Raw genomic sequence first — 15,797 nt, 5'->3', positions numbered from 1 at the left:
TCAGTCCCTCTAATTTCATTCCTGGGTCTCCAAGCTTATCACTTGGAAGGCCACAGAATTTTTACAAACACCTACAACAAGGAACAAGGTTGCAACTAGCAGGGTGGCTTGTGGTAGACAAGCCAAACTTTCCTTCACTTCTAGGGGACTCCAATTGATTCAGTAGCAATGCCTCACTGCAGTTAACAAAAACAGGTGAAAGGCTGTTTGCCCTTCACTGAGGCAAATCTCCCAGCTGGATTCAATTTTTCACTCTCTTTCAAAATCTTGAACTGAAATTTTGGGAAACTTGAGAAAATATCTTCTGATAAATCAAGGCTATCATCTATTACATTCACTTCACTACTAGATAGAGCTGCAAAATTTCTCAGCTGTCCTTGATGAAGCTGAGAGCTGTGCCCATGGTCCTGACTTCCAGTGCCATGCCTTGAGCACAAACCAATCTTACCTCACTGACAAGCAGTGAAGACCTGCCCAATTTCATATGAAACAGCTCGCAGCAAACTGGAATCCCGCATCTTTGGTGCATGTGGGTATGACAGTGTACAGAAAGTCTGGAGTTGTAACTAGAAATGTCATAAAGTTAAAAATGTGGGATTTAATATTATTTGGATAACACAGATTTGCTTCCCGTGTTACAAACTGAACTCTCAGGACAGCCAGGAGCCATTCTGTGCGGATAAGAAACGGAGGGCCCTTCTCGACCATAGGTGTTTTGAGGGGGGAAGGCAAACTGACAGCTCAAAAGCGCATGCAACTGCTCTGTACTGTGTGTTTGCACAACTGTGTGAGAGTGTATCCCTTGGTGATGTTATTCACAGGTCTTGGCCGACAGTAAATAAGACAGTGGAGCTTGATTCATGAGGGATGACAGGAAATCTATAATGTGTGGGCTCTATAATCTGCTCGCTACTGCATAGCAAAATGAAAGAACAACAGTCCAATTAATGAGTCCTTGCTGATCCCAAGCACATCCTCCAGATCTTGTTCTGCTCAGAGCAATGGGAGTCTGTTGGCACCAAGGGAAAGCAAGCTCTGGCACAGGCCATCTTCCATGCTGGGATGGCAACAGTATTTTGGAAGCACCAGACTACCTTACAGTGGATACAAACACAGCCAAGACTGTGGCATGAACTTCAGAGTAAATTTCTGGAGAGTGACAGGCTGCTGAGCTCAGTTCACCGAAGCCCCGCTCAGGTGGACGCCAATTGCTGCACTCCACTGCAGGCATCCCATGTCCTAAAGAGCTGGCTGAGCCAGGGAGCAGCGATCCACCACGGCAGTCAGGCCCAACCATTTGGTTTGGTGGGGACTGTGAACACCAATCCCCTGTGATAACACAAACCAACCAGGATGCAGCTCCACAAAACTAAAAACAGGGCTGTGATCCAGCAGGACATAGCAGCTGGGTTACAAATGGTGTCCAAAAAGCATCTTAAGGGGAACGAGACAAAAGCTGGAGGGCGATGTGGATTTTGGGGCCAGACAGAAGAGGGACCAGGTGGAGAGCCGGCCCACGAGAGAGCAGGGAGGATGTCTGCAACAGCAGCAAACACAGACCAGACTGCTCTCATACCACCAATGCTGAGGACACATGAAGAGACAGAGAAGGTTTCTTTTGGACAAAACAGCAATGGTGACAGTGGGAGGGAGAAGACCTGCCAGTTCCAGACAGAAGGAGAAGGAAATAATTTTGCTTCCTACTGTGCAGTGTGAGAAACCTCGCAGGGCTGCCCGAGGCTGGGAAGGCACAGGACAGCTCAGCTGAGGATCCTGGCAGCTTAGAGGAGATAGTTGTCTCATTTTTCTCTAACCAAACTTACACTTTTCATTCCTTGTGTCTCTGGCCCTGACCACTTAACACCTTTCAGAACTATCTTCTGCCCCCTAGGAATGGGGCAAGGGGAACCTTTCTCAGTATGGCAACAGGTAAACAGCATGGCAGATGGAGAGGGGGGAACAATTTCTACTTGATCCCCATCAAAGGCCACCTTTGCTGAGCACACACTCTGGGGACTGCCGTCCTTTCCCTGCTTCCCCCTACAACCATCTCTGCTGCCACCTCCCCTCCCTTGTTATCTGTCAGTAAACAGTAATTAAAGATGTGGCCTGCTTGATAAAGCTCCCGCCCGCCCTCACACGGTGCTGCCCTCTCGGACGTGTCTAATTAAAATCCTGATGAGAAGATGAAGAAATCCCAGCAGCTGGGAGTCTGCTGACTCTCCCCGCGCTCGGCCTCTTCATTACTGACGATGAGGCAGAGAGATATAAAGGACCCCGGGAAACGCTCCGACAGACCAATCAATACAGCCTTTTGTGGGACGTGACGGACTGCTCAGGACTGCCTTTTGAACTGTGTGGATAATGAGGATGCTGGAGCGTGGCGCACTGCATGGGACTGATGGGGCTAGACTCCCCCACTAGTCCTGCTACACTGCTGCTCCCAGGAACGGCTCCCAGGGTCCCTGCAGCTTGGCAGCCGTTCGCTCCGTACAGTGACTTCACACAGTTATAATAGCTGGCGCACTTGCATGTCCCCCACCAACCCAAAATCCAGAAATCATTGCTTGTAGTGCCAGAATACTGTCAAACCTCTAACCACTCCGTGATTTCTATGGAAACACAGAGCGTGCAAGTGTGTACATACACTGCAAAATGCTGAGAAGCAGCACAAACCTTCCCTAAGTGAAACCAACACCACACACGATGTGCACACTGTTGTGTTTACATGGACACTCATTTATGGGAATGGTGTGTTTTCACTGCTCTCCCAGATTTTGTGCTAAGGTGAAACTCTTGGTATGCACAAAATGAAACAGCAAAGGTTTACATGAAGTGCACAGCAATATCATCATCAGGAATCACCATATTTAGACACACTTCATTTCATGCAAATACATCCACTAAATGGTTTTATTCTTGTGTTTTTTCTAATATGTGATCAGCTTTACATGGAGACAAGCCCATTTTCACTGGCAAACTCAAGTTTATCCAAAACATCAGAGTTTTCATTGCTCTCAGTTTCAAGATGAAAGAAATAGTAAAGAGATGGAAGCAGATTTATACCTTCTAAAGTTTGAAAGCGCATCTCAGGCACCTGCCTCCATGGCCTTTTTCAGCAAGCCCACAGGAGGTACAGTCACCCTGGGAATTCAGATCATGTGCAAGAACAGCAGTGCATACATGGTTGCAAATACAAGTGCACAGTGTATGTGCATGAGGAAATGCATGTTCCACATGTGGAATCAATAAAAGAGTGAGCTTTTAACTGTCTTGAGTTCACACCTCCTGCTTCACAAACCACTACTGCTCTTGCAATCAGCATCAGTCCAGCAACAGTTGGTGCTCTTTTCAGAGTCCCAGCTAGGTCCTTGGGTCCTACGTTATTCAATAAAGCCTCAGTTATTTTCTTTCCCACTCCTGCAATTTTAATTACTTTTCCAGACAACATGGACTAAAAAAAAGTTTGAAAAAATATGTTTCCTAAAAGTCTCATAAAGTAAAAAAAATACCTATATTTATTATTTTCCAAATTGCCATAATCTTGCCGCACTGTCCTCTTTGACAGCCCAGGCCCAAAGAGAAAATAAACAACAAATCATTCTTAGACTGGTTTAACACCGAGTTAAATTTGCCAAAAAACCCAAACTATCTCAAAACAAATAGCTCATAGCAAAATATAATAAATAGCAGCAAGAAGTGATCAACCAAACGCAGAAGCAATGGACTCAATGGTAAAAGCTCAGGAGTGCTACTGGGAAGTGACTTTGGAGAGCACCCTGGAAAAGAGGAGTGAAGAAGGGCAGCAGAGGGTAGGCCCTGCTAGGAATGGTGGCAGAAGCACTGTTGCTGGGAAGTTCACAGCCTCTCTTGGCCCTGTGGCCTCCCTTAGTGAGAGATGCTGTTGTGCAGCACAAGGCAGCAGTGCTGGATGAACCGAGCTCTCCATGCAATCGCTGCCTCTCCCAGTACCTGTACTTGATGGAATGACACATTGCTGCGGCAGCTAATAAATAGAAGTAATTTGATTAGCTTTCCCTAACTAGCGATAAGATCCTGACAAACCCTTTTTAATGCGTTTCTGGAGCAGGATGAAATTGTTTCATTTGGCGAGCAGGGCCCCACGGGAGTTGCCTCCAAGCTCCTTTAGTGAGAGGTAAAAATATGCCAATCATTAATGAGGGGAGAATTACGGAGACTTTAATGCAATCAGAAAAGAGGAGCCCTGAGGCAGCTGGGGAATAAAACCTGCCCTTAAATCAGAGGCAGGCAGCTGGAGCATGGAAATACAGGCATACACAAGCATGTACATGCACACACGCATACCTACCACACACAGAGACCGTGTAGAGCTGCTGTAAATACACTGGGAGTTTTGCCTGAGCAGCAAACACCTATCTCGGCATACGGTATCCATCTTCCCCCAAAGTTTTTGTCAAATCACAGCAAGCTATATCCATTTGGCAGCTCTCTATCCCCTCCAGGAGGGGACCACTGCCCATTCAGTCTCCACCTGTTCAGATACACGTACGCACACACAGAACTGCAGTTTTCAGTAGTTCAAACCAAAGCCTTTTGTGGAGGAGCCATATTAGCAGCTTGGGTGTTGAGTGGCAGTAGCAAGGCATCTTTGCCAAGTGGAAAGGTGCCTCTCTCAGAGCCAGACTTGCTGCATGAACACAACATGTACAAACCCTTCACTCTGTCCTCCAACCATGGCACTTCTGCCAGAGGCAGCATCTACTGTGCATCTTGAAAGGCAGCTCCTCTCATCCCCTCCCCACTCCCTCCTCAGATGCTTCAGTGAATTCCCTTCCTCAGGTGAAACAGCTCTTGCATGAATCATGTAACTTTTATTCCTAAGCAAAACAGAAGCCTTTAAGCTGCTGGCATTTCACCTGGCACTGTGGCAGGCAGGAGCTGGGGCAGACACAAGCGGCCTGGCTGGCTCCAAGTTTGCAGTTGTCTGTGTTCTTTCAGAAACTCCTTCCCTGACAGAATGCGTCCCATCCTTCTGCAGCAATGCTCTAGCCCCAGCAAGCACAATACAAATGGCTGCATCAGCACGGACCATCCCAAAGAATTCTAGCTCCCAGTTAAATGGGATAAAAACCAGGACAGGAGTTTTCTCATGTCTCTTCCAGATTCCTCACCTTGTTTACTTGAAAATAATGAGCAAGAGTATAGCGATATCAAATGCTACCCACCTGTTGTCTGCCAGATACACAAAACATGATGCTACAAAGGCCAGGCATGCAGTGCTTCAGCCCTTTTCCCTAGTTTGGGTTACTACTAACGTGTAGGGGAGCAACTGAATGGCTGCTGAGAACTCCAAGAGGAAAGTCATTACTTGCTGCTGGCCTTAATATACACTTGAGGGGATGTGAGACAAGTATTTCTTCCTCCCAGAACTCCTGCACTACAGTAAAAGAGTATCTGTGACACTCCTGCCCTCAGCTAGATGGAAAGACTGTCCTGCTTATTGTGCTCATTAAGTCCTGTATTGAGAAAGCGAAGTTTCTGCTTCTGCCAGAGATGTATCAGACACCTCTGCCACAAAAAAGCTGTGTTTCTGTGCCATATTCTCACATACACTAGACCACTGTGGCACTAAAACACTGGTGTAGGTGACTATTAGACATTTAACCCTACAGAGGAAGCAGTTACACAGTCACCAAGACAGAGCAGAAGACGAAGGACATGTAAAGAGGGCGCTGACCTGAGACCCAAATCTTGAAGCCTAGCAGGTAAGTTAGGGTACATAGCTGGCACATTCTCAGATGTGTATCAAACATGTTCCACTGCTAAATGATCACAGAATACTTAGCCCCAGGCAAGGTGGGGCTTCATGTCTCTCAACACCAACTCCTACTGGCAGCTTGAACCATGCGATGACGGGCTCCCAAAGAAGTAAAGCAAAGCTCCTGTGGCTGAAACTTCAGAATGAAAAGCACCACGGAGGGTAAAGAAAACCTCCAGGGTTCTCCCAAATTCTCTCAAATTCTGTGTCTCTAAGACTGAAAGGATAAAAGCAGTCTTGCTGTTGGGCACATCACTCAGCCAGACTGTATGCCCTTGAAAATCAAAGAAATCACTTTACAGAAATACAAACAAATGAGAAGACCCTACCACAGAAACCATCAAGACTGCAAGAAGTATCTAGCAGGAAATTCAGTATGGCTACAGCACAATGCTGTCTAGCGTGTACAAATCTTATTTCTACCTTTTTCACATCAGGGCCAGTTTTGATCCAAAGTTCAAGTCGTATTCCGTGATTTCTTCTGGTCAAGAGCTTTAGGCTATTCAAGATAGTTACTAGACTCGCTCCCCAGAGCCATTTCTAGCAGTGATCCAGGTTTTACTGTGGTCACAGCCCAACCTAGTTTGTGGTGGCACTCAAGCACAGCAGCCTTCTGCAACTCTCTCCTCTGAGCAGCAGGCAGAGGTCTGAGATGCTGTCACACTCTGTGGCTCCACACGCAGGCCCGCTTTGCTGCAAACAACTCCTCCTCATTCTGGTTTGTTATGATTAAAAACGCACATCACCCAGCGAGGCCTTGGAGTGGAACCCAGCTGGAAATTGGATCATTAATATTCCTTCTCATGCCCATTGCCACAATTTCTTACCTTTCCACACAAGCAATTGCTAACAATGCAACAATTTAGGGTCTCAGACTAAAAGTGAAGACAAGACTAAACCACCCATTGTTACTCCAGTTCATCCACCCTTGCCCATATTCTGGCATCCCATCAAACTTACATAGTGTGCTGTATATCAGATGTCTTTCAGCCCTTTGAACTGTCTGTCCCCAGTTTACCTACCAAAAGGTCTTTAAGATCCATAGCCTCTTAAACCATCAGGAAAGGGATTCAAGATTATCCTCATTCCTTAGCAGTTGGAAACACAAGAAAAGAAAACAATTCATTCAAAGAGTCTAGCCACTGTGTGGCTCTAACTCCTGGTCACCACACTTTCCACACAGTTAAGTACTCTCAAAGGGCTGGAGGGATAAATGCAAATCAAGAGTAGGACGTACCACATGATGGAAAAATCCCACAAATGTACAAACAGGGATATTTCCATTTCTAGCAGACAGGGTTACCTACATGATTTCACCTCAACCCTATGAGCTGTTACTGCTGCAACTCATTAACAGGGCAAGCTGCAAGACATGTGCAATTCCCCCACCACTGCTACAAAGATCCTTCAACAGAAAGGATCCAGAAGCACAGAAATGGCACAGGATACAGAGCAAGTGATTGTAATCCCCCGCAATAGTCGTTGTGTGCACTCATTAGCCTGTTTGAACCTTCCTCCCTGTATGTTGTTTATGTTAGACAGCAAGAAGCGCAACACAACCAGAACTACAGCACTGATTGTGAAAAAATAAAAATCAGCAGATATATTTTGTCTTGGGACTCTAGCATCATCATTGTGGACTGCTCACGCACATTGGCAGCGGACAGAGGAAGTTTGTCAACTCACTGAGCTGACAGGCAGCACAGCTGCAGGCAGCACAGCTTCCAAAAGGTTGAATGTCTGGTTGAGAGGTGGATAAGACAGAGGTGGGGAAACCTGCTAGACAGCAACTAGCACAAGGCAGCTGAGAAAACAGCACCGGTCACAAGAATCAGGACAACTCCAACTATAAACTCTGCTCGAAACACCTACTGCCTCATTCAACTACCCCAGAAACATCTGCTCCTGGGAAGCATTTTGGATCTTAGGTGGGTAAACTCTTTGGGAATTAAAGGATCTGTTACGTATTATTGAAATGCCCATCAGGCTGAGTACTTGCTCCATGTGCCTCTCCATAACACAAACAGAAGACAAATAGCTCCAGAATGAAGTGTTCAGTGGCATAATTTAATGTTAAACTGCTCCTGCCACATCGAGATTTGTATGTTTGGCACTTGCACTTTGATGTCACTATTTCTTTAGTTTTATTTTATGTCAGAAATAATAATTTTCAGTGAAAAAAATTTGACAGTAAAATGTATAGCTACATTAGCAGCCATCTCAGAGCAGAAACGTGAACGGTGACAGTCTCAGAGTGATGAGCTCAATGAACATACACAGCAGTAACAGCTCAAAGGAATTTGGAAAAGGAGCTCTCCTGTCAGTCAGCTAAAGTAGCTAAGACTCTGCCACACCAATCTAAGATAAGCATAAAGAAATAAAAAAAGAAGAACCAGGCAGTCTGGAAATATATGACTGGTCTTACCTACTTAAAATATGTACCCATTTCAAAAACAAACAAAAAAATAAACTTACTTTGCCACACCACAGACATTTCCCTTCAAGTAAAAGGCAGCAACCACCACCACTGCCTGTTCCCTTTAGCAGCTCCGGCAGTTGCTGACATCTCAGCCTAGCGGTCTGCTCACAAGGGCAAAGCCTTGATTGCTACTGAAAGGGGACAGAGCTCCAGCAAAGTCAATGCTGCAGCCCACATGAAGACAGGTAAGTGATTAAAGGTGTTTTAAAGAGAAAATAGATAAGAACAAAGCTCTGACACAGGATTTGCCAGCTCCTGGCTCCGTTGAAGAAATACACCATGCAATCTCCACACAAGGACTGGTGACTTCTTGTGCATCACTGAAAGCCACAAAACTGCTGGGTGTGGGCAGCTCAGTTATTCAACCTTATCTCAGTGCTGGAGTGCCAACTCTTCCTGCCTGGTCCGAGAGGCAACCCCTGAGTCTTCCTTATCCACCAAGTCCCAGCCTCCCCAGCAGTCCTGGGGCCATTACATGCCTTTCCAGATGGCCCTCTCCGTGAACATGACAAGGGCAGAGCAGAGGGGTACTCTTAGCAGCCTTGCTTAGGGAGCGCTGGCTGCCATGCCACAAATTAACATAATCCTCAAATTATTTAGGGGGGACAGACAGAAAAATCTTTAACAGTTTCTCCTTTCCTGCCAACTGTTCCCATCTTCTACCTCAATTCTGGCTGGATTCCCCCTTCCCCCTGTCCTCAGCTAGCACCGCCAGGCTCAGTCCTCCTCACCCTAGCCCCCCCTCCCCAAGGACAAGCAAAGTTATTACAATAATGAATTAGCCAGGCTGCTTACTGCTGCCAGTGGCGAAGGCAATTATCCCACTCCACGTCCCCAGCCACCGCTCAGCTCCCTCATAAAGAGAGGCTTTTGGGGCCGCTTTGTGCTTTGATTGGAAATGAAGAGATTGCTAATTAGGGAACCCCTGCTGGGATCGGGCTGGCAGGAACAATGGTGAAATGGACGGAGCACACGTCCATTTAGAGAGGAGGGGAGAAGACAGAAATGTGAGCTCCTCTGTAATGTAGTGTATCCTCCCCTCACACCATAAACAACAGGGCAGACAATTTTATAGAGCTTTTCACCTTTTAAAGCATGCTAATTTGTTTATAGGAAGCGATAATTTGGTGTGTGTTTGCATAGGTCAATGCCTGTAGTTTCTGTGTACAGTATGGATTGATGCATGCATGCATACATACACACAGTTGTTTCCAGAGGCATTTTCTTAAAGAGTGTATCTACGCAGCTGACTGCATATTTCTTGTCATTCGCTGGGCAGCGTGCATCAATCCTGCATTAACAGGGAAAGATGCTTAGAAAAGCCTGTTGACAAGTATTAACACAGAATTTTAATGCCTGAATTCACACATCACCAAAGTTGAAAATGACTTACCAAATTAGTCAGTTCACCTGAGGCTTGCCCAGCAATCGCTTCCACTGCTTTGTCCAAGTGCTTTAAATGACAAGTGGACCTCCAGGAGGAGAAAATTTCACCATTAACACAGCATTTTCTTAAACTGATCCTGAAATTTCTTCTTAATTCAATTGCTCTAGCTGTCCATGGGGGGCCACAGGAGCTAAATTCACCTTTCTCAGCTCATGAATTGTGCACCAAAAAAATCAGAAAAGATCTCCCTAGCAGTGCACAAGCGCATCTGGACAACTTCATAAAACTGTATGAACCGCCCTTACACACATAGCACACTCTTGTTTTGGGCTCTAGTCACTGTTAACTATTGTCAAAGGAAAAAATACCTCCACCAACAGATCAACATGCAAATCATACCATTTATAATATGCAGCCTGTCAACAAAAGCAAATGCCGCACCTTTTTATGCAAAACTGATAGAAGGCAGTTTGAACCTATCCTGCATTGCTCAGTTAACTAAGTAATTCCATCAGGGAAGCACACTAGTACCCTGTTAAAACTGAAAGTACAGTTTTCAACCACATATTTGACTTGCCATGCAGAAAATTTGCATACTGTTCATTAGTGCAATGTACTACACACTAGGTGACTTATGTACACTAAAGTATATTTCAACTTTTAGGCCTGAATTTACATTTCAGAATTCCCTTGCAGATACTGAAGTATTTGAATAGACAAGTGTGCTTTTCCCTGAAAATGTTTTCAGTAAAGCACAAGTCTTAACAGAAAGTGAGAACTAAAAGGTGGAAACTCAGTTGAACTGAAAATGACTTTCAAATTCACAGACTATTTCTCCCCGCTGTTTGCTCACATCAAGTGTTTATATCCTTCAAACATTTGTAGGTAGTTTTCATGTTCCCTTCTTAGTCATCACTTAGCCAAGCTCCATATATTTAGTTCTTTTGATCTTCCCTCATAAAAACAATCCCTCCAGCTCTGTCATCATTTTTGTTGTTGTTCTCTCACTACCTTCCAAGTTTCCTCTGTATTTTTTGCTGCTAGTGCCCAGAGCTGAAAGTCTCATCAGAACAGTACCAAGCAAGAACACTACCTCATTGCTTCATGGTATTCTGCCTGCACGCAACACAATCAAGTCTCATACAAAGGCCAGCACTTGCAACCTGCCCACTTTGCCTCTTGGTCTGTCGTGCTACTGTGCCAACTCAGATTGGACGACTTGCCCATCGCTACCATTCCCCCACACTCTCTCATTCAGTTTTCCACCGTGTTCGACTTACCTGATGTGAATATTTCCCCTCACGTAGGTTCACTCTGAAAGTAAAACCCTCTGCTAGAACCATGCTTAGGGTTGTTTTAGGTTGCTGACAACCCTGTCGTTACCTACTGCATGTGCAAAAGCTGACCACTTAAAAGCAAGGAAACATCTACCTAGCAATACCAGGGGCCAAATTGTAATGTGGTGTACAGTGGCAGAGCTTGTTTGGTTTCACCAGAGCTGTACCCATTTACACCAGCTGAGAAGCTATTTCCATAAATCTTAGACTGCCCTTATCACAAACAATCACATTATTCAGAGAAAGTACAAAGAAGGGTGTATTTCACTCCAGCAGCTGCAATTCTGATGCATGAATCCCCATTACCTTGATTTCATAATCCAAGTATTTTCTTTTTAGGCATACATCTATAGTGAATGTACAAGTAACTCAATATATCTACCAACTGGTTCTGGAATTCTTTGGTAAAGCACTTACAATTGCTCTCTTGATAATCAAATTCTAATTTAATAGAAGAGGAATAAAATTCATGGTAAAATTATGGATGTACCGGCCACCTGCATTTGAGACTGATCAATGGGCTTCATTACTACATCCATTCACAGGGTCTGATTTTGACTAGCCTTAATATCCTAGCAAAGGGGCAAGAAAGAAGATGGCCTTCTCATGGCATTATAGCAGGCAGGGCAGGGGGAGATGTCAGAAGAAATAATCAAATGTTCGAAAATCCTGCAAAAGAAAGTGCATTTCCTCTCAGATTGACCCTCTCATGCCCCTAGCAACAGTCTGCTAGTTCTGGCCCCATGTGAAACTCTCTTTCAGAGCACAGCTTCCTTGAAGTAACTCTGTTCTTAACACCGATTCCTGTGCAAAGCAGGGAAAGCATGAATGTAGAAGCACCCAAGACAGGATTTCTTCCCTAGATTCTTTCTGGAGAAACACAACTATATTCTGCCATGTACAGTATAGGTAAAGTCCAAAGGCTTTTAGAGCATATTGAGTTTCCTTCTCTGGGAGATTCTAGTATAAGATTTTTATTTTAAAATTACCAGTGAATGAATCGCATCTTTTCCTCCCCTCTGCAGAAGTGTAGATTTTCCTTTAATTTGATACAAATAACAGACGTGTTACATTCAAAGAGCATAAAACGACATTGTTCTTGCCTATTTCTTTCAGGAGTTCAGCTTTTACAAGTCGGATTGTAGAAAAATGAAGTCTCTCTACATAGGCTGCAGAATCTTCTTAATACACCTCTGTTCCTGAAGAGGACATCCTGCTATCCTTCCTGCCCCGAGCCACATTTGTCCTGCCTCTTCCCTTACGTTAACACATGTGTTTGTACAGCTCAGATTTTGGTATTTTAACCTAGACCAGCTCCTCAAAGTTAGTTTAGTTCAAACTGACCATATGCAGGTGTGCACAAATACCTGTACACAACATATGAACCCCACATTACAGCAGTTGTGAAAGTTGTGAAACCATTAGCAATGTCAGATGGTTTCTTAAAAGCACTCACATCTGGGATATTTTTCTTTGAAAACTTCCCCTTTTGTGTAGGTAAATGATGACATGGCTGAGACAGAATGAGATTGAAAGACATAAATTAACTGAACTGAAAAGCACGATGCTGTCAAACTAATACCTGCTTGAAACAAAGCCTATCCAGTAAGAGATCTGAGAAGCACAATAAATTTAATTCCAAGAATAGGCTAAGGGGTGACCTGATCTAATTGTAAGTGGGGGAAAATTTAATAGTGGAAAGTTCTTTAATCTAGCTTTAAAAGGATGTAAGACAAGACTATTCCTGGTATCCAAAACTAGACAAATTTCACTTAGCAATAAAGACATTTTTAAACAGCAGGAACTAGCCACGGGGACAACTTGCCATGAGGCATGCTGGATAATCTATCACAATGTCTTTAAACCAAGGTTGTATGTCTCTCTAGAAGACACTGATGTTGGGAAGCTTTCCAGACAAGTACAGAAGTTACTAGGTGGATTTTAATGGCCTGTGCTATGCAGTTAGGCCTAGAGCATCAGAGTGGTATAGGTCTGCCTTAAAATCTGTTTAGATTCCTTGTGGTTCTTTGAGAGTTGTAGAAAGCAAGACAAACGTGCATCTGCTTTGGTCTGCTGAAACCATTCACTAAGAAGTGTTTATGCTCTATCTACTATCAAATACTTGTTTGTTCCCAATAAGCTTCAATTAAGTGGAGCCATACATGATTTTTATAAGGCAATTTCTTATACATTATAGTAACCTTGCTATGAAAAACTACTCATTTTTGCCAGAGGACATATGCTTCATCTACCAGAATGTATAAAGGCTAATGGCAAGGGCTGTGCAGTGCATGAATCATAAACAAGAGGAAAAGCGGTCAGTTAAATCTGTCCGTGTCTTGAATTCAGTAATCTTTTGGGTGGGTAGAGGTGAAGAAAATTAGATTTATTTTTTTAGAGATCTCCTTTATAGTTTTGAAATTTTATTCAAGCCTCAGAGTAAGTTGCCAATGAGAACAAATATTCCAAATCCAGTACCTCATGGTTACAAAATGAGTGAAAAGAGCTGTTTATTAATCAGTCAATCCCAATATGTTTGCCTCACTATCCAGGTTTGTCTCTACTATTACATTATGCATTTGCAGTGTGGGTGTACTGGAAGCCTAAAGTCAAGCTGTGAACCCTGATGTAACAATGCTCATAAACAGTAGAGGAAAATCCTTGTTCTTCCAGTTTCTCACATACTCTGACTAACCAAACACTTCTTGTTTTAACAGATAAAACAAATCCATCATTTCATCTCAAGTGAACATAGCCATGTTCCATCAGAAGAGACTCCGTCATAGCATTGGGGAAAATATTTTTTTTATTCTCCTCCATTACATGTCAATTTAATACATAATTGCCTGTTGAAGGCTTCTTAAAGGCACACACTGCTGTTCTCCAACCCCCTCTCTGATTTGTGTCACAGCAGGCTGTTGTTAAAAACTGATCACCTGTCCTTTCTGCAACATCTCTCAAACCTCAGCTTCAGCTTCTAAAACCATGTCAGGAAGACATACTTTCCTACTATAACTTACTGCCCCTTGTCTCTCAGTGGGGAAAATCTATACGGCCTTTTCTCTAAAGCAATCACACCAACCTTTTCATCCTTCCAGATTCTACCTTTCCATAAGGGTGACCCAGGACTATGCTGACCCCATCACTCATCTGGAAAGGCAAAGAACTTACAAAAAGAAAAAGAAACTGTAAATCCACTGAATATCTTTTAGTTGTCTTCATTCTGAAATTAAACTCTTAAATGCTGAATTCAGTGACGTATTATTTTTTAAAATCTTTTTCTGAAACAACTGATTGTAGCAAAAATCCTTGATGACACTGTTAATTTTTAGGAAGCCGCAATCATACTTACTCATCTAAAAAGCTACAGTAGCACATCCTGGGGAAAGAGGAGATAGCAACCAGAGTAATTTGTGTTCTCAGTTTCAAGTACCTGACTGAAGAAGCAGTCCCTGAATCCTGGCAGATGCAGACTTCCATTGCAGACCTCCAGCAACGCCCCCATGAGGGCTGCAGCTAGGCTAGCCCGGATCACAGGTGCAGGACTTGCCAGGTGATAGCCTTTCAAAAAAGGCCATCTCCAAGCTTGAGAGAAAGTGCCCTCCTACCCACAAAGAACTGCTACCTGTGACTGGCGTTGCACCCTGGCCTAGATGACAGGTTTAAGACAAAGAAAGGAATCACTAAACTCAAAGTGTAAAACCTGCTCAATAGAACCACAATAAAGATTACACAGCAGTTCAAGAGACTGATACAAGGTTGTAGCAGGGGAAAAAAAGAACAACAAAAAAACAAAGCCTACTGAAGGCAAGGAGGCTTTAGAGACAGGACTTACATCCAAAAAGTACCGAAGGGTGGAAACAGTGAAGTAGGAACAGGGCACCATGAGAGAGAACTAGGGAGAATAAAGAAATTAAGAAATAATTTAAGCTGAATAACCAGGAAAGGTTAGAAGAAAGGCAGCAGAAGGAATAGAGCTGTGGAACCGTCACCCCAGAAGTGGGCAGGGAAGGAAGAAAGCTGTACAAGCAAAGCAAATCAAACAGAATAAAAAGAATTGAATAACCCAGGACACTTTTCCCACCTCTGCTGTGATTCCACAACCTGGAATAGCTGGTAAACTTAGGAGAGGTGTAGCTACTATCAAAAAATATCTGTAGAAAATGGAGGACCAACACCTCCCCCCAGATCAGTAGCGTGTTACTGACAGAAACAGTTTTCCATGCTCAAAAAAGATTCTAGGCTTCTCCTTTAAGGGACATTTAAGCATGGGAGTGTTTTTTCTTCCCTAATGATAGGAGAAGGAAGTGAAGGAGGTCAGAGTCCTGTAGACCTCTCTGCACTCCCTGTGGTCTAGTTTAGCAGACTTAAAAGGATTCAGATTAACTGGGGTGGCTTTGTCGATTACACACAGAGAGGAAAATGACCCCATGTGGTAAGTGTTTCCAGGACAGCTGCTCCGTTGGTGAAACACTGCTGCATTCCAGAAATAAACTCCTACAGTCAAATTAGCAGCTCGAGTCCTCTCTCTGCAGAAACGTGCCTTTACCAAAGTTGCAGCAGTTCCCAAATGAATGGGAAACCAGCAGTATAAATTCCTGCTTGGCTCTGCTTTTAAATAGAGAATGGTACAAGAAGATGTTTGTACAATATCAAATCAGTCTTCATAGTCACATAATTGCCCCACACTATTGACAGGCTCAAGATAAAACAGGAAAATGGGGAATACTTCTGGCTGGGATGGAGAACTCGAACTAGCATGGTTCCCCAACACTCTGGTTCTGTCATGAATTT

General features: G+C 43.9%; 1 protein-coding gene across 2 annotated transcripts in view; it reads right to left on the bottom strand.

Annotated features, from left to right (window-relative positions):
* The window catches only part of ESRRB (estrogen related receptor beta), a 143,253-nt gene that overhangs the window by 104,390 nt on the left and 23,066 nt on the right, over window positions 1-15,797 (bottom strand). Inside the window, exon 1 of one of the 2 annotated variants that reach the window (XM_075425674.1) lies at window positions 9,479-9,554. The exons of the other annotated variant lie outside the window; for it this stretch is intronic. The gene's annotated coding sequence lies outside the window, so the exon portion shown is untranslated. Of the gene's footprint in view, window positions 1-9,478; window positions 9,555-15,797 lie in introns of those variants that run through there. 2 annotated transcript variants of the gene reach the window in all.

The sequence above is a fragment of the Opisthocomus hoazin genome, chromosome 7, assembly GCF_030867145.1.
Source record: "Opisthocomus hoazin isolate bOpiHoa1 chromosome 7, bOpiHoa1.hap1, whole genome shotgun sequence".
Lineage (NCBI taxonomy): Eukaryota > Metazoa > Chordata > Aves > Opisthocomiformes > Opisthocomidae > Opisthocomus > Opisthocomus hoazin.
The sequence above is the reverse complement of the archived record's forward strand: the minus strand, read 5'-3'. Positions and strand labels throughout refer to the sequence as shown.